The sequence below is a fragment of the Sciurus carolinensis genome, chromosome 11 (assembly GCF_902686445.1).
Source record: "Sciurus carolinensis chromosome 11, mSciCar1.2, whole genome shotgun sequence".
Taxonomy (NCBI): Eukaryota; Metazoa; Chordata; class Mammalia; order Rodentia; family Sciuridae; genus Sciurus; species Sciurus carolinensis.
Genome location: NC_062223.1, coordinates 30,529,034 through 30,552,346, shown reverse-complemented (window position 1 = coordinate 30,552,346; position 23,313 = coordinate 30,529,034). Strand labels below are relative to the sequence as shown.

The 23,313-nt window shown below is 33.3% G+C and overlaps 2 pseudogenes; both read right to left on the bottom strand.

The window, feature by feature from the left end:
• Nucleotides 1–5,051: 5,051 nt before the first annotated feature.
• Nucleotides 5,052–5,972, bottom strand: LOC124959422 (olfactory receptor 4C11-like; annotated as a pseudogene).
• Nucleotides 5,973–19,762: 13,790 nt separating this feature from the next.
• LOC124959421 (olfactory receptor 4P4-like) lies at nt 19,763–21,960 on the bottom strand (annotated as a pseudogene).
• Nucleotides 21,961–23,313: the final 1,353 nt, after the last annotated feature.

Here is a 23,313-nt window from a genome sequence, read left to right as displayed (position 1 = left end):
TTCAGAATTTCCCATTCTTTGTTGGAAAACTGATATGCACTCCCATGGTGTTTTATCCCCATAAGCCAAATTTGGGAGTAATATAATCTACGCTCCTTGAGCTTCTTACCTTATGAAACTGAATACCATGATTCCTGCTCACTGGCCAGGAGCTGCCCTGGAGAACAGCCCTGTATATGGTCCAGAGCTCATCATAAAATTCAGTACCATTGCCCTTGCACTGGTGTATCTGGCTGCCCCAAATATCATCACATCAATATACTGTTATTCCTCTTTGTAAATGCCACAGACAGTACAGGAGCACTGTGGATAAACAAGGGTAGATTGGACAACACAGGAGAAATTCAGACATGAACAAATATCTCGGTAAAGAGAAGGCTCTTTATCCAAACTATTTTCAGGAACTCCTTCTTGTGATCGATTGATCTATCTATCTATCATCTATCTATCTATCTATCTATCTATCTTTCTATCTATTTATCTATCATCTTTCACCTTCATTATACGGTGTTTAGTTTATAAAGCATCATCTTGTTTATTTTATGTTTCAACTTATAAGTACCGGAAATGTCTGAAGTTCAAGCTATGCTCTTTAAATACCATTTAGAAAACTGGCAAGGTCTAATTGTATACTGTGAAAATCAATATGTATTTAAGACCCTCACTCAGAGATGGAAAAGCTGACATTCTTTAGTAGCTTGTCAAAGTCATTATTTCCTATAACCAGTTCTCTGAGTTCGGATCAGACATAATCTCTTCTCATTTTCTAGTACCCACACACCTACTGAGGATGTATTCTGTCCAGCAACCTAATTTAAAAACATTAACACTTTTTAAAATATATTCTTCCATTTGAAGAAATAGTGCTAAATCTTAATTAAGTTATCTCTTTTCTCCCACATAATGATGACTTTCCATGCCTGGTGCTCATAAATTATTAGTTGAGTTTAAAAATCATCTATCTCCCAATACTTGTTTTCATTAATTTATTTCCTATATAAACATTAATCTAAAAGAAGCCCCATTGTGTTATTCTTTGTTTTCAAAAATATTTTCCTTTCCCAGAATATATGTCAGTAGTGCAGTTAGAGGACCTATAGAACTAAAAATTGAAAGTTACATTTTATTATTTTGTAAAGATGTCTCTGTCTACAATCATGGACAAAACTCTCACTTACCTGTTAGAGAAGTCAGGTGTGCTCATTGTATTTCAAATGATAGTGGCCTTTCATAGAAAACTGGAAAGAATAGTTCCTGTCTATATTCCAGGAGGGATATTTTAAGACAGAATGATGTAAGGCATTAGTATCCAAAAGAGTATTATTCCCCAAGGCTTCCTGTACTTTGCTATCCATGAGCATCTCAATTGTAATACACTTAAGTTTTGGTTTTCTACTTTACTATAAGAATAGCAAGCAGCCCAACATGGTAGTGCACACGTGTAATCCCAGCAAGGCTGAGGCAAGAGGATTGTGAGTTCAAAGCCCGTCTCAGCAAAAGTGAGTCACTAAGCAACTCAGTGCAACACTGTCTCTAAATAAAATGCAAAATAGGACTGGGAGTGTGACTCAGTGGTGGAGTGTCCCTGAGTTCAATCCCCAGTGCCCCCTGCAAAAAAAAAAAAAAAAAAAAAAAAAGAAAGAAAGAAAAAAAAAGAAAATGGAAGAAAATCCTCCTCAAAATAGTCAGATACAAACAAGAGTTTTGACCTATTAAGTGCTTCAGGCTGAACAGAGGTCCAGGATAAAAGAGAAAAATCACCAATGGATAATAAAGCAGGAAAATAACAAAACTGTCATTAGTGAAAAAGGAAGTGAATAATCAGGACAGGACTCAATCCCATCCAGTGCCCTCTACTCCCTCATCTTGCAATAAAAGACAAGTTTTCTAGGTCTTGTGATTTATTTACAAGATCAATCTAGGAAAGTTAGTGTTTCATTCTGAAATCACAGGTTCCAAGCTGTGGGCTCTAGACATCCCCCACTACAAACAATAAATTTATAGCAAATATTATCAGGATTAATATGTACATTAAACATGGATTGCAAAATAATTTTCAAATTAATTTCCACTTGTTTTGTCAACTCATGTGAGTAAAAAGACACCTTATGATTAAGATTTTTGTGTTGAAATAATTTTATTTCAGCAAATATTTATTGACTGTTTTTTGTACACTATGCTCTGTGCTTGTCACTTTGTATAAGTTGTAGTTTTAATTCACATACATTTTCCGTGAGGTATGTCAACAATAGTTCGTGAGAGAAAAGTGAAGGTCATAGAAGTTAAGCAGCTTGCTCAGCTTACATGCTTGTAAATTCAGTAACAAGATCTGCACTAATGATTACCTCATTCCATGGTTTTTACTATTTACACGTATCTTTCTATACCATTTAAAAAAAAAAAAAAAAACACAGATAACTAGAAAGTCCTAGAACACATTTCTTTTGGCTGAGTGATGTAGCCTCAGGCTGTGGAGTTTAAAATCCACAGTAAGTTAATGAGGACATTTTGAAATTCAGGAAGCCATGGGTTATGCAAATGAAAATATTCAGTTGATAGTGAAGACGGTCGAAGGTTTATTTAAAAGTAAGAATTCCCGGGCAAGACTGAAGAACTGGTTTTGGTAATAATTATTTTAAAATATTAACTCAAATTTTGATATTGGGTGAGTTCATGTGAAAAACAATTTGAGATATCGGTAAATTCAATGACCATTATAATGTAGAATGACACCAATCTCCAGTCAAAGGGTAATTTCCACATGACTGATCTAAAGAGAAACTGTGAATTCTAATTGTTCCTGCATTTAAGAACTTAATTTGTTTGAAAATAATCTTTGACAGAAGCCAAGGTTGAAAAATCCTGTATCGGGGTTTAGGAGTGTGCATGCTAATGCATGTGTGTATATATGTGTGCACGTGCATTAGTGTTATGAAAGGAGAAGATCAAACAAATCTATGATGGACTCATATTCCTATGGTCTATTAAATATAACACCCTCATTGTGCCTGATGTGTCAGTTGTGGGAAACCAATGTGAGCACTGGGCTTTATTATTTCTCAGGAAACAAAAAGGAAGTAGACACAAAAACAGAAAAAGAAGCAACTATATTTTCTCTATCCATTCATCTGTTGAAAGACACCTAGGTTGATTCCAGAGTTTAGTTTTTGTGAGTTAAGATGGTATAAACATTGGTGTGGCTGTGTCACTGTAGCATGCTGATTTTAAGTCCTTTGGGTATAATGAAAAATTATACTCCATTTATGTATGATTCATCAAAATGCATAAATGCATTCTACTGTCATGTAAAACTTATTAGAACAAGTAAAAAATGATAAAGAAGATACTTAGTGAAATTAGAAATGGAAGATATTTTTATGTATCAAAGCACTAGTAGTCAAATTAAAAGTGAGAAAATAAGCCAAGCATGGTGGCATACACCTATATGCCAAGGTCATCTGAAGGTTGAAAAGAAATAACTAGTTTGACCAGGAGTTCCAGGCCAGCTTGGTCAACAAAGAAAGACCCTTTGTTAAAAAATAAACAAACAGCAAACTGCATACCTAAAGGACTTAAAATCAGCATACTGCAGTGATGCAGCCATGTCATTGTTGATAGCAGCTCAACTAACAATAGTTAAATGATGGAGCCAACCTAGGGGCCCTTTAACAGAGGAATGGATAAAGAAAATGTGGTATGTACACAATGGAATACTACTCAGCCTTAAAGAAGAATGAAATGTATTAATTAAGTTGATGTAAATGAAACAAGTGAAAAGACAATCATCAACTTTGTAATACAGATCATATCATTTTATTCTAAAAACCAACTTCTATCTCTTTGCTCTTCAGTCTCTGAAAATATGTTGTATCTTTATTATATTTAAAATAAAACTTTCATTTTTGTTTGCAACATCTATTATCTTATCCTTCTATTCCTTGAGTCCCACAGTTTTGTTATTATAATGTCAATTATAATGTCATTGTTATTATAACGTCAATCACTTAAATAGCTAAATACATCAAAATTTTTCACTAGCACATTTAGAAAACCCATTAAATAGTGTGCTGTTTATCTTAATAGCCACAGTAAACAATAAAGAAAAACAAATTTAGAATATAACAAGTAAAGCCTCTGATTAAAGAGAATGCAACTTTTCAAACCCCAACTGGTGGTGAAATTAAATGTGAAGCTCTGATGCACTGAATCCATCCCTTGACCCTAAAATGTTCATGAAGAAGTCCAATACTTTCTTGGAAATCTCTTATAGAGGAAATTAAATATCAAGAACTCTACATTAGTAGGGAGTGCTCACAAGTTTGAACAGTTGGGCTTTTATGAATGTCTTTTTTCTTACCAAACCCGTATTCAGACAGTATTGTGAGATGAAGCTCACAGGCAGCAATGCCAGAAATGAACTCTCAGAAAAACTATAGGCCAGAATTAAGATTTCAGGGAAGTTCCTGTCTATCAGGAGCATAACTCATCAGTAAGAAAATCAAATGTAATATTATAGCTCAAAGGCATAGTCAGGAAAGTGGAAAATAAAAAAAGACTCCAAAAAGTCTATTGGAACAAGATTACCTGAATACTCTACCTAGCTCTGACACACACAAAGTGACTTAAAATTAATATGGTTTGTTAACTAAAAACATTAAGAACTGGTGATATTCAGATGAGATTGTATTTCATATCTGTACTTATTCATCAAATCACAACTGAATAAGTGTAAGACTTGGTCCTCAATTCATCCTTGCTTTAGGATGCAGTTTTAACATGCCACAGCTTTCTCATGGCATTTTTCACCTCTGCATTCCTCAGTGTGTAAATGAGTGGGTTGAGGAAGAGTGTTCCAATGGTATAAAATGGTATAAAAAAGATGATACTAGAGAATTCACAGTGTCTGTCATCTAGAAAAATTAAGAACCCACAATTCCAATGTAAGTACTTGACTCTTACAATATTCAGAAATGAACATGTTTAATATCTGTACTTATTCAATCAAATCATAACTGATTAAGTTTAAAAATTGGCCCTCAATATATCCTTGCTCAGGATGCAGTTTTAACATGCCACAGCTTTCTCATGACATTTTTCACCTCTGCATTCCTCAGTGTGTAGATCAGTGGATTGAGGAAGGGTGTTCCAATGGTATAAAGTACTGCCACCAGCTTGTCCATGGGGAAGGTGGTTGGGGGGCGTGTATACATGAATATACAGGGACCAAAGAATAAGACCACTACAATGATGTGAGACATGCAAGTGGAGAGGGCTTTTTTCCTCCCTTCCACATTGTGGTTTCTCAGTGAATGCAGGATGACAATGTACAAGATCATCAAAATCATGAAGCTGCTGGAGCAAATTGCCCTTCTGTTAGACACCGAGAGCAGATTGATCATGTAAGTGTCCATGAAGGCGAGTTTCAACAAGGGCTGCAGATCACAGCAGTAAAGGTCAATCAATTTGGGTCCACAGAAGGGCAATCTCAAGGCCAGGATAATCTGAGCAGTGGAATGTATAAAAGACCCTATCTAGGCAAGAATAATCAAGATGAGACAGACCTGCTTCCTCATGATCCTTGGGTAATGCAAAGGCTTACAAATGACCACATAGTGATCAGCAGCCATGAGGATGAGGCCAAAGATCTCCATGCAGCCAAATAAGTGAAGAGCAAAGACCTGTGTCATGCACTCATTGTAGGATATGACTTTTTTTGTAGAAAGAGCATCCGCAATCAATCTAGGGGCTGTGGATGTGGAAAAGCAGAAATCAGCAAAGGGGAGATAAAACAGAAAGAAGTACATGGGGCTCCCAAGAGACCGACTGCACTTGATGGTCACAATAATGAGCATATGCCCCACGACAGTCCCCACATAGAAAATTAAAAATATTAAAAACACCATTTTCTGCCTCAGAGGATCCTGTGTCAATCCTAGCAATATAAACTCAGTCACGTTGTTTTGGTGCATCATCTCAGTTGATGTGGGGGCATGGCGGGTTGGAAACCTTCAATCTGCAAAGGAGAAAAGAATCAAATGTAAAAGGAGTAAACTTCAGTTTAAATATGTATTCTCAGTCATGAAATGATTGTTATCATTAATAATCCTGTGAAATTTTCTGAATAAAATTGAATTTCTAGAATTCATTTAAGGCATTCACCAGACTGCACATGAAATGAATGAAATAGAGATATAATGAAACAGTAAATGTTTCTTCAAGCATAGTAAACATGGCTTTAGGGGTTTTGATATGAGCAGATAATTCTCCAAGCTGAATGTGTTTCATCAGTGTTCAGCAGGGAGCTATCAGTGCCAGGGTGGTGCATTGGAGACAGAACACTTGTGCTGCATTGGCTGCATCAGGTTTCAACCTTGCTCCGCCTGGTCTCCCAGTTCAAGTAATCATATGTAGAATTTTGGAGATCCCAGTCATGGTTTTTAAACATTTGCGATTGTCTTCCTTAATCCATTATGTTCCCTCACCCTATATATATATGGCACCTATAATAATTTTGAACCAATATGTAGGTGTCCTATAAAATTTTATAGGTTTTCTAGGTGTTTTATTTATAGAAATAAAAGACCGTAATTGTTTAATAGAATCTGGGCACAATCACACACAGAGAAAAAAGACAGAGAGACAGTGAACGTAAAATTACAGTTGTGTGGAGTCATCTGGTCAGTGTTATCCAGTATAGGACATTTTTATATTTTGCCTTGAATAAAAGTTATCTCACAACCTCTAGCTCTTTTCAATTCTATATTCAACCTCTATTATAAAATTATTTCACCCTTTATATCATACTTGTTATTCAAAACTAAATTCTTCACTTTTCATCATTTTTCTGTGTCTTCCAGCAAGTTTTTGTATGAACTAAGGCAACACTGGGACTAATATCAAAGAAGAAGAAGGAGAACAACTCACATCAATCAAAACAATCCTTAAAATTACAAGTTTACAGGCAGCATCAAGGAATCAGATAATAATCTCTGTTTGGATACAGTATTCACATTTTAATGCATTAAAATTAAAATTCCATTTGGATATCTATTGCACCTATTTTGGGATGTTAAAGCATATTTTGGTAACTGTCTCTTAACAAATGGTGCTGAAAAATGTGTGAGAAACAATCAGTTCCACCTACCTTTCATGGGGGTTCAAGTGCTTGCCTATAATGCCAGCAACTTGGGGTGCCTAAGTCAGGAGGTTTCAACTTTCAAGCCATTCTGGACAATTTCGTAAGATTCTGTTACAAAACTCAAATCATCTGGGAATGTAGGTACATGGTAGATTGCCATCTCTGGTTGTTTCAGTCATAAATTAAACTCTGAGTGGAATTATTACTAAATGTAACTCTCCAGTATTCTATACCTTGACTTCTAGGAAGATAATGTATATACAAAGAGAAAATTAATATTCAGTTTAATTTGCAAAATACTAAACAAACTTTTTATTGGCCTTGTAATACATACATTCAAGCCAAATTGTATTTGCAAAATGATAATATATATTTGTAACACATATGTCATATAAAGCATGACTTCTTTAAATATAAATGAATTTCACTGATCAGTAAAATAAAACAAAACCAAAACCAAAAACCCGAAAACAAACAAACAAACAAAAAAAAACACAAAGAAAGAGAATACAAATAAACAGACAAAATTTGATGTTAAGGGTTCCTCATTTTATTAAAATGATAAATCATAAGGACAGATGTTTGTTTTCATTCACATTTTAATGCATTAAAATTGAAATTCCAGTTGGATATCTATTGCACCTATTTTGGAATGTTAAAGCATATTTTGGTAACTGTCTCTTAACAAATGGTGCTGAAAAATGTGTGAGAAACAGTCAGTTCCACCTACCTTTCATGGGGGTTCAAGTGCTTGTAAGTTCTCAGAAAGTGATCTCAAAGTCTGACTCTCACAACTGCATCTAGACATGGATTCAGAGCTTCTTTTCCAACAGTCAAGGTCACTCTGACATATAGAAACCTGGAGCCCTTTCAATGAAAGCAAAACATAGGAAGAAACTTCAATTCATCTAAAAGTCAATGAATTAAAGATAGCATTTTAATGAAAACATGAATTCATATTAAGTATATATTATATACACACATGTAGACACACTTGTTTCTAAAATATATTATAAAATGAAATTTGCAATTTCAATACTGTATTATCAGGATGGCACAATTTTCATTAATAGGAAAATAAACATTACACACATATGCATAATTACATAAATATATTTGGATTAGAATCATATTTATAGCCTCTAAGGGAATACTACTTTCTTGGCATTTAAGGTGTGAGGAAGACCTACTTTAAAACTACTATGCATTCTGGCAATACTTGAAAATGTGTTATAATCATGCTGCAGTAGAAATAAAAATGTAAAACTTTACCCAAGAGATTGTTTTTCACCTGACATATCATGAAGCCATCACAACTATCTTCTGTTGTACATAGGAGGTGCAGAGGTGATTTTAGGGTAGCACTGAGCTCCAGAAGCCCAACTAAGCTGGTGAGTCTGCTGCAGAAGTAGTTGTGAAACTCTGAGCTCTTTAAGAGCATCATAAACCACCTAGCTGCCTTCATGTAAATGTTTACAAGTTTCATGAGATGTTTTCCATGTATACTTGTTCATGAGAGCCCTTTATCAAACAAAAATGAAAAAAAAATTCTTTTGCTTTTTTTAATTAAATGCTATAAAATTACGTATATGTATATCAATAACTATTTTCTATTTTGATCCATATCTGTAGGAGTGGGAAGATTTAGACAGGTAAATATGCTGACCCTGTCGTATAGAATTATATATCTATGTGTGTGTGTGTGTGTGTGTGTGTGTGTGTATTATTGATATAAGAATGGTGTACATTGGCATGAACAACACAATAGAACTAAGAGATTAACTATAGATACATATCAATAGTGTTTCACACTAGTCTATACTTATTTGCGACTGGGGGAATGGGAATCTGTATCCAACTATCAGTGAGACCATCATCACCGACAGCATTACCTAGAACACCCAAAACAGATATTATTTCTATATGTCTATTAAAGCTCTGTCTGTCAACAACCATACCTAGTAGTGCCCATTTCCATCAGGAACTACTGTGCCTGTTTTTCCATGGTTTGTTTTTGCTTTTCATCCATGTTCTCACTTTAGATGGTAAAGCATTCATATAAAAGACCCTAAAGGTCCTATCCTTCAACAGGGGTCTGGTGTGTGTTAGATACTGGGGGTGACATTACTTTGATTTATTTTCTGCTAGGTTAAATACTAATTAATTAATAACAATCTTACCAACTTTGACAAGATTATGCAAGGTTAGAATGCCCATTTGCCCTCTTTCCAAAGTAATTCAGAGGCTATCTATTCAAATGAGAATTTGAAAAGTGCTTCCAAATCAATGCCTGATTGTTCTGGGAATCAGGATGTCTTTGGTCTTACCAAGATGTTTGTGTTCTCATCTGAATGCTATAAGGCAGATAAGTTGGTTCCATATTTATTCAGCATTCTCTGAAATCTACACACTCACAGGGTTTTCAGGAGGACTTTCCTACCATTGCTTTCCCTGGAGATGTATGAATATGAATGACACAAACCATAGGAGTCATGGGAAGAAATTCCTTCAAGTGTCCCTTCCCTCCTAGGAGAAAAATGAGTCGGATGTGATAAAGAACTTAATCTACAACTTATCTCAGATAATGGGATAAAGGAAGGGACTTATTCTTGTAAGTAAAGGTACTAATTTGGGTGATGTGATATTCTGGGGCTAGAAAAAATCTGTAGGGCCTGTGTTTTTGTTTCCAATACTATCCTTCAATAACATGATCAGGGATTCTTGATAGAATGTCTGCTTCCAGATCTGAACTAATATAATAGAGGAACCAGAGCATCATCAATGGTAGAGAATGAGGATGTGCGAAACACACACAGGCTAACAGTGATGGGCATGTGGGACAGAGACATGGGTCAACCAACTCAAAGAGTCTGCAGGAGTCAAAGCCTTGAAACTGTAGCAGCAACATAAGGAAACAGTGCTGAAATAAAACCTGAAGTAAAATATCTGCATCCAAGAGTCCACAGTGTTATAACTGGATCAATAACTAAATAGAGAAAAACCTGTAAGAATATAAATTTGAAGTATTTACAGAGATAAGGTGTCCTGAAAGTATTATAGGCACCCATGCCTTTTCTCATGGGTTGTGAATAGTGACCTTCTTCATACAAGAGAATACAAATGGGGGATGAGTGGCTACAGACCTTGGTGCAAAATTCCCCACAAGAGTGAGTCACACTGATAGCACATTCCCACTGACGTGACATGAAGAAAATGAGTTTACATCTTTGTCCCTTCTGCCCCAAATCCATAATCCCAGACTAATCACACAATTGTAGAATTTAGTTCAAAATGTCTGATTTGCATTCCTGTGCCAAGATTATCAATAACAAAGGATGACAAATCTTCCCTGTCAAGATGTGTTGAAGAAAAGATGATGATTAAATCAGTGTGTTATCTCAGACAGGGTGCTGGATAGAGAGAATGAGCAGGAGTTGAAAAATAAGATGTGAATACAGCATGAATCTCAGTTAATACTCACATCCTGATACTGATTTATTTGTTTTGAAAAATGCATCTTATTAATATAAGAATATTAGAAATTAAATGTGAGTGTATGGGAACATTTCAAACTGTTTTTTTTAAAATGCTTAAAAATATAAATGTATTTGAAATACTTGTTTTTAATGAAAGAAAATATGCACATTAAGGTAGAAATCACAGTAGTTTTTCAAATTCTCAGTAAGATTTAAATGAATATAATATTTGGAGTAGTTTTTGGAATATATATCATTCATTATTAAATAGTCTTTTAATGAAGAAAAAGATCAATGTGTCATCTTTGTCTATTTTGTTATTATTAATTTGTGGTAAAATACATGTATGATAAAATTTACCATCTTTACTGTGCACCTCTCTTAACTGTCTGGTTCCTTAGCATGAAGCCCAGTTATATTATATATACCCATTGTTGCTGTTCATCTCCAGAAATCTTTTCATCCTAAAAAACTGAAATTCTTTACTCATTGAACAATAGGTCCTCATGACTATTCTCTCAGTCCCTGGAAGATATAATTCTATTTTCTCTTTGAATGTAATTCACTTATATGAGATACTCAAAATACCTCATATAAATGGGATCATGACAGCATTTGCACTTTTGTGAATGGGTTATGTTACTCAGTGTTCTCAATCTTCATTCATGTTTTAGATTCTGTTAGAATTTCCTTATTTTTAACACTGAATAATGTCTTATGGTATGCATACAGCACATTTTAGTTCTTCATTCATCTGTTGATGGACATCTGGTTTAATTGCATTTCATAATAATACTGCTATGACCATGAACTTGGAGAATATCTCCTCAAATCACTGTTTTCAAAAATTTTGAGGTTCTATTCAGAAATGGAAATACTGAATTATTTATATGATAAGCCACACTTTATTTTTTAAAGTGGTTAGTATTATCTCCCATATTCTAATTTTATAGTGGACTTTATATCTGCCTGGAATATATATATATTATATATATATTCCATATATATATGACTTTAATACATATTTTCCTGATTGTTAATGACAAACTGTTTTCAGTTCATACCAACTGCACATTAATTTTATTCAAGTATTCTACTTTTGTTATTTCATATTACAAATTATATTTAAATGACATATACTATTGTATCATTAATATATTTTTGTAATTATATTTATTCTTTTGTTTTTGTCTTCAGACCACAAATTAAGAGCGGAGAACTCATACTACTTATACTACTTACAAACCTGTTATGGTATTTGAGTATTTTATACTTATCTTTGTATTTACCATTAGTTGCATTAGTAGCATATTTTAAAATACTATTGTAGTATAGTTTTCTTCTTTTTATTTCAACTTGAAGAACTCCTATTATATTCATTATATAGCAGACTTAGTGGTGATTAATTCTATCAGTTTTTGTTCATCTGAAAACCTGTCTTCTTTAATTGTTTTACAGTTTTGCCAGATATTGTAATTTATAATCTCACTAAATATTCTTACTTATAATTGCTCTACTGTTGGTTTTCCTATAAAATGGTAACAGTATTTGGCAGACATTTTTCCCATGGAACTTAGAGATGGAGTGTTTTTAAAACACTTTTCAATTGAGATTAAATTTACATATGATAGAATGCAAACCTCATAAGTATATGCTTTGGTAAATTTTGATAAATTAATATTTGCAAGTAACTATTAATACACTTATAATGTAAAATATTTTCAGTAACTCCAGGAGCTTTTGTTACTCTTTTATAGTAAAAGTCTTTCAAATCCTCTCAATATTCTTATTTTTATGAATAAATATTCATTTTGCCTCTTATAGAACTTCATATATATTAAACAAGTGTTGAAACTTCTGGTCCTAGACTTTGAAATTTATCAGGTTGTTGTGTGTAGCAGTAATCCACTAGCTTTCTTTACTGACAAATGTTTTATTGAATGTGACAACTTCTGACTTTAAAATACAGGATGCTTGCAGTTAACATTATTATTTATTTATTTTTTAATCTAAGTTTATTATTATTGTAATTTCCTCCTTCCCTCTTTCTTTCTCTTTATTTTCTTTCTCTCTCTCTTTTTTTCTTTCTTTCCCATATGTTCTTTTCTTTCTTTTGAACTATTCAGTTATAGTTTTGGGTTTTTTTTCTTGTTTAATTCTACCTTTCTTATTGGCTTTAAAACTTTACCTGTCCCTATTGTTCTTCCATTAGTATGGTTAGAGATTATGCTAAAATATTATAATGAAGAAAAAACATCTTATAAAATGTGGTAGTTCTATAAAGTCATCACGTTTTCCTTTGATTAAATAAACTACTTCATATGTGATTTAAGACTCACAATAGTGGGATTCCAGAAACTTTCTTGGGCTCTGTGCTACTATCATAAGCGTTTTGGCAACGAGTACTTTAAAAGCAATAATTAATTAATTAGTATCTTGACTGTTCTCAATTAAAAAATATAGAACAGTTTTCTTCATACATAATTATTTATTTTAGTTACATAATTCATGTTTCTTCCTGGAGCACTGAATTTTCATCAGATATGTGTTCTCTTTAACATGACACCTTAGCTGTGTATTTATTGACTTTTTATTATCTGAAAATATGATAATTTAGCTTACATTGGACAAAACTACATTCACTTAACATATTTGCATTGACATTTTTGTTGTTGTTATTGTTCTTGTTTATTGGTTTTTATGGACTTTGAACTTTTATAAGATTGTCTTCACGGTTTCCAATAAATGTGTCATTATTGCTCATGTTCTTAATTTTTATATAATGTAGAATGACTTTTAGTGTTTGGTTGATTTACTCTGTTTTCTATATATGGGTTTCATCTATTTGTTTACCCATGAGGTATGATTTATCATTTTCTCTGCTTGTCTTGTATTATTGTTCATAATACAATATGGAATTTTATGTATATTTTCTCAAAAATTTTGCCTCATTCTCTCTCTCTCTCTCTCTCTCTCTCTCTCTCTCTCTCTCTCCACTTTTTCTGGAACTCTACTTTTATAGAGTTTAGATCTTTGAGTCCTACTTGGTCTATGTTGGATCTTGGTTCAGCTTTTAAAATTTTTTGTCCCTGGCATTTAATTTGTATATTTTCTACTGATTTTTCTTCAAATGTACTGATCCTGTCTTCTTTGTTGCCCAATTCTTCACAATACCATCCAAAGATTATTCATTTCAAACTTTTTATCTCTTGTTCTGCAAGTGTTTAGTGCCATGTTTCCTAGTCAGCAGTGTTTCAGAAATGCTCCACACGTATCAATCTGTTATATCATTATTTTTATTCAATTTGTTTTAAAAAATATTTCTCTTGAGATTTCCTTTTTCATTAAAGGAATATTTAGTTAGGAATATATTTACTACCATTTGTTTAAATACAAAGGGAAAAGGCAGATCACACAATGAATTTTTACTCAGTCTTAAAGAAGTGTGTAATTGTAATATGGTTTTTGTGAGTAAATAGGTAGAAGAGGAGAAATATCATGCTAAGTGAAATAAGCTGGACTCAAAAAGTCAAGAGTAAAATGGTTTACCTTATATGGGGAAGTTAGAGCAGAATAAGATGAACAAAGGCGGAATCCCAAGAAAATAGATGGGAGAAAAATGGAGTAATATAATCAATGGATTGAGGGGCTAGGAGGAGGGATTGGAAAAAAAAAAAAAAGAGGAACTACAGAATGAAATTGACCAAATTGTGCTATGAGCATAATGAATGCAACAGTGATTTCCACCTTCATGTACGTCTATGAAACACAATTTTTTAAAAATAATAAGTAAATAGAAGGAAGACCAGTTATAATAGAGGTAGGGGAATGGGTGAAAGAGAAGAGGGGAAGGAAGAGGGAAGCACTGGGGACTGAAATGGAGCAAAACTCTTTCATGCATGTATGATTATATCAAAATGGTCCCCACTGAAATGTAAAACTATAATGCACTCATATAAATAAATAAATAAATAAAAACATAGAAAACATAAAAAAGAACATAGATATTAAGTTTTCTTATCATAGCTATAGAACTATAGAATTTGGATTAATTCAATCTAACTTTGCATTCATCTTTCAAATATGGATAATTATTAAAATTCTTAGTGTACCAATAGGTCAATAAAATCGGTGATCCCCAAGATTCTAACTTGTAACCAAGTTATTTGTTGCTGGGGAATAAATAGCATTACTGGAATGCAAGACTGTGAAATGAGCAAAAAAATTAGGGAAAAAATAAAATAGTAAACATTGTTTATGTTTATTTCCACTGTGCATGGAACAAATTAATATATCAATTAAAAAAGATCTCAAAACAATCAGTAGGGACTGGGGTTGTGGCTCAGTGTTAGAGCACTTGCCTAGAATGGGTGAAGTTGTGGGTTCGATATTCAGCACCACATAAATATTAATAAATAAAAACAGAGGTATTGTGTTCATCTACAACTAAAAATATTTTAAAAAGCAATCAGAAGAATGCTATAAAATGTTTATCATTCCATTTTCTATATCTATTTAATATTCACAGTGTAAACTCAGCTTCACCTGTACACAATGATATTCAATTATTCTCAACTTCTGTACCATATACAAATCCACAGATTTATGTTTCCTCAAAAATTTAAGAAAATTTAACTTCATAAAATCTAATTATATGGTATGAAATATGGTTAGGATTAAACCACTTAAGAATTTAATGGAAAACAATTTATGAAGAGATTTTTGGGTGGTTTAGTTTCTTTATTATTTCTTTGCACCAAAAATTGCACATTGTGACCTGAGAAATATTTTTAGTTTATGAGATCAGACACAAAGAAAATTCTAGTTTAAGAAATAGCTGGAACATCTAGTAAACAATAGAAGGAGGAAAGGGGAATTTCAACATTTAATAACTGCTGGGAGGCCTTGAAAGTTGTTATTCTGAATATTTGAATTGTTCTAGCAATTCAGTATGCAGTATTAAAATCCAGTGTTTTACTGGGGCTCATGTCAATGTATTCCCAATGTTTATCGAACTTCACTCAGTATAACCTTTTATCAATACAGAGGAGAGAGCAGGTGATTTAACCCATGTCCACACACATGTAGAAGGATTCACTTCAAGAGCGTGTGCAGTTGCTGCACTTACACACTCAAATCTGAATTTAACCCTAGAAGTATAACTTGTTATGCTGCAAAAATTTTTAGCTTTGATTCAGTGCCATTTGTCACTTTGATGGCTCATACTTTTGGTACATTATATAACATTATTTGCATACATAAGATTGCAAACATCTTACTCTTTCTTATAAAGTATGCATCTGTATGTAAATCCATTTTTAATTAAAGTTTTACTAAATATGACATATAATAGGAAATTTTTTTCTGTTTGTAATTTTTGTTGTTGTTGCCATTTTGCTTTTATGTTATTGGTCCATGAAGACTTGTTGGAAGGACTTTCTTTTCCTGAATTGCCTATAAACTTGAGCATTTATCATTGTTCTAATTTAGGATTTTTTAGTCTGTTCCTGATATATATATATATTTATATATATATCACATGTTTGTTTAAAAAATAACCTTTATTTTACATTTATTTTTATGTGCTGCTGCTGATTGAACTTGTGCTTCACCCATGCTAGGAAAATGTTCTACCACTGAGCTACAAACAATCTAGTCAGTTTCTTTTTTATTTGGATATTGTTATGAAAACAGCACAGTTCTTTGACCATAGAAGCTTCACATTATACCTTGAAATAAGGTAGTATTATTCTCCTTGTTCTTCTTTCAAATTCTAGGAGGTTAACATAATTCTTTTGTTATTTCCATATAAATATAAGAATTGGGAAAATTCTAAAAACAACTCATTGCAGGAGAAAAATTTCATCAATGATATGTAGATATAGAATTATCAAAGATAAAATCACACTTTATCTGAGCAGAAACAACATAAAAAATGAGAATATGGTTTACATATTTATCACCTAGAGGTCATTTGTAATAAATTTCAAACAGTAGAAGAGTAAATTAATTTCAAGTGGGAAAAATAAATATTATTATTTAAGCAAGATAAGATATATCTACAAAAAATATGTGCAAGTGTCCATCACAGCTGGTTTTAGCCTCCAGTTTTCCCTTGCCCCATCAAAGACTGCTAACATGCATCCATTCTAGTTATACTTGAAAATCCTGTGACTTCTGTCATGAGCTTGTGCAATACAAGTGGACCTCAGCTGAGTTAAGGTATCCTCTGTAATACAATAAAATAATGATAATATTTCAATTACCATTCAATTCCTGTAAAACTGAACAAAATAACTTAAATTATACATTTATATCAACAAAACTTTCTTAAATACTGTGTATATTGTCATGCAATGAGAAATACATTTTTATCAATTAGTTTTATATATTTACTTTGCAAATAGTTATGCAGACATGGGAGATCATGTTACAAATTATGATGTGAAGAAAAGTGACTCCTAGAAAGATCACCGTGCCTGTGGGTATTCAAGATGGTGGGCTAGAGAAAGGCTGCATTCCTAGTTGCTCTATGGTTCAGGATTCAAGCAGCAGGAGAACTGCTTCTCTGTGAGGTGAGTGAAGGTGGGATTTCACTAAAACTCAAAATTTTACAGTCAGTGTATAGTAGAGACTCAGAAATTTGGGTACATTGAACAAAGAAGAAAGAGGACATCAGAGTTAAGCTGGTTGTGGCACTCGTTGAGCACAGAGGAAGGGGAATGCAGAGAGACAATATGGAAAGAATAGTATGGAAAATCTGAGATTAGAAAAACAGCCTGCCCTTAGCTGATCCAGAGGCTGCACTGTGCACTGGTGCTTAAAACGTGCCCTGTATTTCCCAACTGGCTGCAGAGAGCTGAGGCAAAGCCATGTTGAGGTGGCCATGCTGCAGCTGCTGCTGAGGGAGCCTGAAAATCTCAGGAAACATGGCTATACTATCCAGACAAGTACCGTTCAAGTAGCCTGGGGTGTACCTAGCAGAATTGGAGTGAAACTGGCACAGAAAATGTTTTACTCAGACGAATTCAAGTTGGAAAAGTGAACGGGAGCCCAACTCTCTTTTCCTTTTGAGACTGGCAGTTCGGAAGACCAGCTGCCAGTGGGCCAGGAGTCTGAACAGGTAGGTGTGAATACACAGAGGACTAAGCATGGGTAACCTGGAAAGGTTGTGTTAATGCAGAGGGGGTGAAGGATTGGCTCCCCTACTCCATGACCAAAATCCTTGGGAGGATTATGAGATCCAGACTCCCAGCAGAGATCATAAACTACTGCGTCCTAAGTATGTGTTGATCGCTCTATTACTTATCACTTTAGCACTTATTTCTACTATGAAATTAAGTCACTTCTATAAGCACGGATTAATCAAAACACCATTTCTCTCTTAACTGGATCTATGTAAAAGGGAGAGGAAAAAAGCATCATTCAGTCCTTTAATGTCCACAGTTTTTGCATGTCCTTCTGGTATTTCCAGTTTTATGGTAGTTGCATTAGATATCCCAGTGTGGAAGAATACAGTATTTCAGGAAGATATTACCATTGAATGCTAATTAAAATTTATTTAAGATGAGGAGGAAGTATAACTGGATTTATGTGGGTTTGTCTTAGTGTCTTTTACTCTGTACCATCAGTCTGCCTGTCTATTTTGGTGCCAATACCATGCCATTTTTCTTACTATCACTCTGTAGTATAGTTTAAGGTCTGGTATTGTGATACCTCCTGCTTAACTCTTTCTGCTCAGGATTGTTTTGGCTAATCAGTTTTCTTGTTCTTCTAGATGAAGTTCATGATTGCTTTCTCTATTTCTATGAAAATGTCATTGGGATTTTAACTGGAATTGCATTGAATCTGTATAGCATCTTTGGTAGAATGGTTATTTTGATAATATTAATTCTGCCTTCCAAGTACATGGGAGATTTTTCCATCTTCTAAGGTTTTCTTCAATTTCTTTCTTTAGTGTTCTGTAGTTTTTGTTGTAGAGATCTTTCACTACTTCTGTTGGATTGATTCCTAAACATTTTATTTTTTTTAGGCAATTATGAACAGAGTGGTTTTCCTAATATCTCTTTCAGTGGATTCATCACTTATGAATAGAAATGCAATTAAATTTATGTGTATTGATTTTATATCCTGCTACATTGCTGAATTCATTTATTACTTCTAGAAGTTTTCTATTCCAGTTTTCTTGATCATCTAAATATAGAATCATGTCATTAGCAAATAGTGATAGCTTGAGTTCTTTTCCTATTTGTATCCCTTTAATTTCTTTGGTCAGTCTAATTGCTCTTACTAATGTTTCAAGGACAATGTCGAATAGAAGTGGTGAAAGAGGGCATCCCTGTCTTGTTTCATGATTTTGAATTGTGGTTTTAAAAAACAGTATTCTTTGCATGTCTGTGTCAGCTCCAAACTGAGTTTTTCTAGCATGTTTATCATATGGTTAGAAAGCATCTTGGGTTCCCAACTCAATAAATACTAATTTTTTTCAATTTTATGTTTCATTTCCTTTGCACATTTAAAAGCTCTTAAACCAATATGTAAAACAGTAATGAATTTGCTTTTAGTTTCCTTATTGATTTTACACTATTTTCACAATTTCATGTTTTTTCCCCTGTTGGACATTCAGGGCAGTTAACATTTAAGAACTTCTTTAAATAGATTCTATTATACCAAGTTCTGACTACACACAATTCAAATTCTACTTTGGTCCTTAGGAGAACATCCTATCATAAATTAAAACTTGATGTTTAACTTATGCATTTTAATTTCACCACTGCAAAAAAATATTTCACTATGTTTCTGGTATTAAAAATCTGAATTTTAAGTTAAAATTTTTCTTTTTTGCTGTTGGTAATTCACTGTTCAATATAGCAGTGTCATAACTGCTATGGGCCAGATTAGTTTTATAATATAGTCCTTTATCACAGTATTATGTAAAATTGATTAAATTTCCAACACATTTTTGTACAATAGAATTATCATTTCATATATCAATTGCTTCAAAACTTCTAAATAACTGTTTTCTCACTGATAAAGTTTTACTGGTGACATAATTAATCTGTGAGACATTTTCATTTTCTAACTCTGAATCAATCTCTTTGATTCCACATAATGCCTCTTTATTTATTTATTTATTTATTTTCATTAGTTATGTTGATTGACACCAGACTTTTCTCATGGCATTTTTCATTTCAGTATTTCTCAAAGTGTAGATTGAGGGATTAAACACAGGAGTGATGATAGTGTAAAATAGTGCAAACCCTTTATCTTCAGAAAAAGTGGTTGCAGGTCTAAAGTAAGAAAAGAGTGCAGGTTCAAATAATATAACTATCACAGTGATATGAGACCCACATGTAGAGAGGGCTTTACATCTTCCCTCACTAGAGTGATTTCTTAATGTGAATAATATCACAAGATAAGAAATATATAATACCACAAATGTCACTAAGGTAACCACTCCTGAATTAGCAAGCACAAGGACACCAGTGATATAGGTGTCGGTACAGGCAACTTTCAGCAAAGGAAAAATATCACAAAAGTAATGATCAATTTCATTACGGCCACAGAAGGCAATAGGATTGCAATGGAAACCTGAGGAAAGGAGTGGGCAGCCCCACCAGCCCAAGCAGCTAAAACCAGGAAATTGCATTTTGGTCTGTTCATGATGATGATGTAGTGGAGGGGTTTGCAGATGGCTACGTAATGATCAAAGGCCATGACTGTGAGGATTAGGACTTCTGTCATTCCCAAGAAGTGCATGGCAAAGACCTGTAACATGCAGTGGCCATAGGAAATGGTTTTCCTTTTCACTAGTAGGTCACTGATAAATTTGGGAGTCACATAGGAGGTAAAGCAGATATCCACAAAAGACAGGTGACTGAAGAAATAGTACATTGGGTTGTGAAAAAGAGGGCTGCATTTAATGGAGATGAGGATCAGAATGTTTCCCACCAAAAGGGCAACATAGCAGTTAAGAAGAGAAAAAAGCAAAATATGTGTATGTCTTGATCATAAGAAAGTCCCAACAGAATGAATTCAGAAATATTTCTCTCAGCAAAGGAAACTATCAGCAATGTGAAGAAAGAGCCTATAGAGTGGGAGAAAATCTTTGCCACTCATACTTCAGATAGAGCACAATTTCCAGAACATATAAAGAACTCAAAAAACTCTACATGAAGAATACAAATAATCCAATCAACAAATGGGCTAAGGATATGAACAGACACTTCACAGAAGAAGACCTACAAGCAATCATATCAAACATATGAAAAAATGTTCAACATCTTTAGTAATAAGAGAAATGCAAATCAAAACTACCCTAAGATTCCATCTCACCCCAATTAGAATGGCAATTATCAAGAATACAAGCAATAATAGATGTTGTAGAGGATGTGGGGAAAAAAGTATATTCATACATTTCTGGTGGGGTTGCAAATTAGTGCAGCCACTCTGGAAAGCAGTGTGGAGATTCCTTAGGAAACTTGGAATGGAACCACCATTTAACCCAGCTATTCCACTCCTTGGTCTATACCCAAAGGACTTAAAATCAGCACACTACAGAGATACAGCCACCTCAATGTTCATAGCTGCTCAATACACAATAGCCAGATTGTGGAACCAACCTAGATGTCCTTCAATTGATGAGTGGATAAAGAAACTGTGGTATATATATAAAATGGAATATTACTCAGCTATAAAGAATAATAAAATTATGGCATTTGCAGGCAAATGGATGAAATTGGAGAATATCATGGTAAGTGAGATAAATCAGTCTCAAAAAAAAACAAAGAACGAATGATCTCGCTGTTAAGCGGATGATGACACATAATGGGGGGTGGGAGGGGGGCAATAATGGAGGAAGGAGGGACTGTATAGAGGTAAAAGAGAGGTGGGAGGGGTGGGGAGGAAGGAAAAAATAACAGAATGAATCAAACATCATTACCCTATGTAAATGTATGATTACACAAATGGTATGCCGTTACTCCATGTACAAACAGAAACAACATGTATTCCATTTGTTTACAATAAAAATAAATTGAAAAAGTTTAAGATCTCTCTTTATGAGCTTTTTGATGATAGCTAGATCATCAGTATGGCATTAAAAATGAACAAATTGTGAAAAAAATAATTAAATTTAATATTCAACTCTAATTTCATCAAGGAGAAAAATTTCAGCATGCTAATATTCTGACTCATAGATTGCTGAAAACTTCTTAATCTATATTTGTTTTGCTGTTTTTGTTTTATAAAACAAAAATACTTATCCAGCTCATAGTGTTAGGAAATGAACAATGCATAAGCAAAGTTTCTTTAGTGCTTCAATGGCCAATTTTCTCCTTACCTCATTACAAACTATGCTGAGTCTCTGTTTAGGAGACTTAATTAGGTCATAATTCTACTTTGCATACTTACTTATCTATGACAAATTGATTTAAAGATCATTGTTACACATGTAGGTATTGAACTACCTAAACTGGATGTATCTCAATATATCCAAACCCCTGGTTTTCAATAAATAGACTAGATCAAGAGGATATAAGTAATTTCTGAGGACCACTAAATAATACAGATTGATGTGGGTTATCATGTTCAACAACTGTGAGAGAAAGTGGTTTGGATGCTCATCTCTGTAGAAAATGATATGGCAGGTAGTAGATTAGCGAAACACCCACATGGCTTTCTGAATATTTATGTCAACACTTCTTGCAGTTATATAAACATGTGGTCCATCATTTTTTATTCAAAATCAGTTTGAAATAAATTTCCTTTGGTTTTAGCAATTAGTGTATTCCTTAGGGATCTGTCTCCTTTCTGAATCATTATAGATATTCAATCCATAGCAGCTCCTAAAATCCTATTCTCTATTATGAGGGAACACAATATTTTAATCAGCCCTGTCAGCAGACTTAACAGATACATGTGAATACAGTCAGGTGTGGAGAATTATTACCGCTAAAACAGATAAGTGTCTTGTCCATGTTTTCCAAGTTCTCTCATTAATAGTGAAAAGAAGAAATGTTTGCATTCACTCTAAAAATGACTGAAATAATGACAACAACAAAAAAAGAGGCAGAAAAATGCATATCAAACTAAGTGGATGGTGAGCTGTTTTGATTCAACTTGCTTTTCTTTAGCAGTAATTCTCAAACTATTGTTAATTTTTTTAATTATACATTTTCATTTTGGCAAATTATACATATATAGAGTATAACTTATTCTATTCAGGATCCCACTCTAGTGGTTGTACATGATGCACTGTTATCTCAGACATTTTTAAGATTCAGATGTTTGATATTAAGTGAAAAGTGCTGTATTTGCTTTTTTCTCTTTGCATGTAGCTATTTAAAATTGACTTAGAAGCTCAAATCTGAGCACTGTTGCCAAAATTCTGAGAGAATTTGATCACCAAGTATAAGCATAGAAACAGAATTCTCAACAATTTTATTAAAGGTTTTTTCTGTATAGCAGTAAAATTTTGTAAGGAAACATATAAGCAGAGTTAACTTTCATTTTTTCCATATAATTTGGGAACCGAAGTATTTCATAAAACCTCACATTCTACTTCTATAAAAATTGTGAAACTATTACATAATTTAGAAATATATTTAGGAATTCAAGAAAAAATTAAAACTGTAATGACATGCATGTTCCTAACCACACATATTAATTTCCATTTTTATATTTTCAAGTGATCAGTTA